At 35.1% G+C, this 3667-nt stretch overlaps 1 pseudogene; it reads right to left on the bottom strand.

Moving 5' to 3' along the window:
• Positions 1-2984: 2984 nt before the first annotated feature.
• On the bottom strand, positions 2985-3067 carry LOC136383607 (U4 spliceosomal RNA; annotated as a pseudogene).
• Positions 3068-3667: the final 600 nt, after the last annotated feature.

Genomic DNA, 3667 nt, shown 5'->3' with positions numbered 1-3667 from the left:
TGTGGGTGAGGAATTTGCTCTACTGACTTTATGGAGGTGGGTCCCACTCTCTGCAATATGGTCATATGATGTCAGATGGTCACTGCAGGCTTATGTCTGAATTTGAACAGTTAGCATTTAGAGACTTAATATGATCTTTGAAGTATAGTCTCTATGTAGGGTACTGAGTCATGTCATTTAATAAACTTAAAAAATATTTAGGATGAGAAATACCACAATAGTCACATTCCAATATTCTGTAACTTATTATGTATAGGAAGGACTTCACTTATTCTGTGAGATCCAATATAAAAAGGAGTTGAGGCCTTGGTCGGTTTGCTCAGCAGTAGAGTATGAAACTCATGGGTTTGATTCCCAGCCAGGGCACACAGGAGAAGCGTCCATCTGCTTCTCCACCCTTCCCTCTCTCCTTTCTCTCTATCTCTCTATTCCTCTCCCGCAGTCAAGGCTCCATTGGCGCAAAGTTGGCCTGGGCACTGAGGATGGCTCTATGGCCTCCATCTCAGGCATTAGAATGGCTCCAGTTACAATGGAGCAATGTCCCAGATGGGCAGAGCATTGCCCCCAGTGAGCATGCCGGGTGGATTTCTGTTGGGCAATGCGGGAGTTTGTCTCTCTGCCTCCCTGCTTCTCACTTCAGAAAAATACAAAAATAAAATAAAAAGTTGAAAGTTTCACAGAGTGAATTAGAAAATTATTAAAATAATGTACAAAGTAAAATGAGATACCTTGGTGATAACACTTTCCTTGAGATAACATTTGCCTTAATAAACTAGATGCTCAGGGGTTGTTTTAAAGACTTGATCCGAATACAACTTGATGATGTTTTGAGAGAGCTGATGTCTGAGGTCTCTTTTAGTCTTTAGACTCGGTCAGGTGGTGCCTATACTCACTACTGTCTTATTGTCCTCTTCTTGTTCTGAATCTATCTTTTACCATCCTTCATTGACATTTTTGGTGCCCACTGTAGCGCTTTGTACATAGTATGTACAAATGAGTGTTTAGGGACCTGATGATCAGAATAGAGTGGATGGAAAAGCAGATGCCACTGATAGCCAGATGAAGAATAAAGTACTGGAGAAGCTCTGAGCTACTTCATAATTTACCTTTAGGTCAGCCACTGTTGCTCTTATAGTAGATATATCTAAGTAAAACTGCTAATTGCTAGATTTGTGTTAATTCTTTCAAATGTTGAATGCCAGCTACACTGATAAACAAACAGGAAGTGACTTAATATATTGAATATATGTTTTGGAGCTGAGAAGCAAAGAGAAAAAACAAGTGTATCCTGTTGATTTTTCAGGAAGGAAGGCAAAGAGATAGAACACCACTATCACATATGAAATGCAGTCAAAATGTTGAAGTGAGAGTTTCCATGCCTGATCAGAGGGTCGCTGGATTGGTACCCTGCAATAAAGGTAAAGTGAAAAGTAAGCCATCTTCCTGAACCTCTCTCAGCTTTAAGTATATGTCCCTTCCAAAATCACCTTTTCTGTTAGGTGGGACAAAGGGTATAACAAAGAAGCAATATGTACCAATCAAAAAAGGAGCTTTTCTTACAGGCCTGATGTATAATGGTTCTCAACAAGGGGTGATGTACCTCCATGAGCTATTTGGCAGTATCAGGACATGTCCTTGACTGTGAAGGCTGGGGGTGGGTGTAGTACTGGTATCTAGTGCACAGAGGTCAGGAACGCTATTTAAGATAATACAATACATAGGATAGCTACTTTCAGCACAAAATCATCCAGCATGAAATAATGGTGCTGAGATTGAGAAATTTTGGTTTATGACTATGAATGTATTTTACATAGTGAGGAAGCAGACAAGAAACTATCTAGATAATTTAAGTGATCTAATTAATTTCTTTTTGAAAAAAAACACACAAGAGAGTTAACTTTGGGAAGTGTTTCACCTATTATTATATATTTTGGGAAAGTTATTGAAGTATTATTCATTCTTTGTAAATGTTGGGTAGCATTTGTCTATGAAGTCATCTGGGTCTGGCCTTTATTCTGTAATTACCCTAATTCATATCTTTACTTGTTATTGTTCTATTCAAATTGTCTATTTCTTTTTGAGTTATTTCCATAGTTTATATCTTTCTAGGAATTACTTCATTTTAACTATGTCCCCTAATTGATTGGTATATGATTGTTTATATTTCTTTAAAGTAATTTTTATTCCTATAAGGTAAGTAATAATGTGAGGGTTTTTTTTTTCATTGCCAATTCTAGTAATTCAAGTCTTCTTTTTACTTTGATCAGTCTAACTAAATGTTTGTCAATTTTGTTGACCTTTTCAAAGAACTAGCTTTTTGTTTCACTGATTTTTAAAAACATTTTTCTTTTATTAATGTTCACTCTAATTATTTCTTTCCAACCGATTCCTTAAAGTTTATTTTGCCCCCCTTTTTTAGTATCTTAAGTTGGAAACATAGGTTATTTATTTGAGTTCTTCTCTTTATAGTACAGACATTTATGGCTATAAGTTTTCTTATGTGCGTTGCTTTAGCTGCATTTCATAAATCTTGGAATTTTATGTCTTCAGTTTCTTTTTAATTAAAAGATATATTTATGTATATTTAGTATTTTTAGTCTTTTGGCCTTTAGTTATTTAGAAATGTGTTTCTTTTCATTTCTACATATTGTATTTGAGAGCTTTCTAAATTTTATTCTGTTATTGATTTTTAATTTTATTCCATTGTGATCAGAGAACATATTCTGTATCACTTCTATTCTTCAAAATATGTATGTACATTAAGGTTTGCTTCATGGCTCAGCATATGGCCTATCTTGGTAGATGCTCTGTGTACACTTGAGAAGAGTACATTGGGGAAAGTTCTGTAGAAGTCTGTTTTGTCTAGTTAGCCCTAGTGGTGTTCAAGTTTTCAATTTCTTTATTGATTTGCTACCTACTTGTTCTATCCAATATCAAAATTCATTATTACTGAATTGTCTATTTCTGCATTTATTTTGTCAGTTGTTATTTGTTTGGACATTTCAATTAGCAATAATTGCACCTCATATAAACCTCATTGGCTATGATACTGCCACTGCACAAAGCTTGTTTGGGCATTTTAAAATTGCCCTTTAATTGTATGTCTTCTCTATAAGGCAAATGATTTATTTGTTTTATTTATTGTTATATGCTTAGCACCTAGAACAATGTATGTCACATAGTAGGTCATCATTAAATAATTAAGATAGTAACATATAGTGAATTCTATTGCAGGAATTCTATTGCAGTGAATTCTAAAGGAAGGAATAAAAGCAAATTTTAGTTTATTTTGAAATTTACACCAATGCTTAACAACAAGCTTATCCATCAAACATTGGTCACTCATCTCCTCAATGAATGCTATCAACCATACAGAGAGTAGAAAGTTCCACACCACTTATTCACTGAGTGGCAAAATAGGAAACCCATGGGGACACATGTTGGGAATGTCTATGGTAGTAAGGACAGTGTGGATTTTAGTGTCCACCTTGAGTGTTTAGGCCATTAGAAATTGTGAGAAGAAGACAGTCAAGAACCAGGAGTTTGTAGTCGAGGCTCAATGATAATGAATGTTCTAAACTAAGAGAAAATCCTCAAATTTGTTTAATTGTACAATATTAAACCATGAGGGGAGATTTTTTTTTCTGACCTCAGCTGGTGATCTGTT

This window comes from Saccopteryx leptura, chromosome 11 (genome assembly GCF_036850995.1).
Source record: "Saccopteryx leptura isolate mSacLep1 chromosome 11, mSacLep1_pri_phased_curated, whole genome shotgun sequence".
Classification (NCBI taxonomy): Eukaryota; Metazoa; Chordata; class Mammalia; order Chiroptera; family Emballonuridae; genus Saccopteryx; species Saccopteryx leptura.
This window is presented reverse-complemented; position numbering and strand designations above follow the sequence as displayed.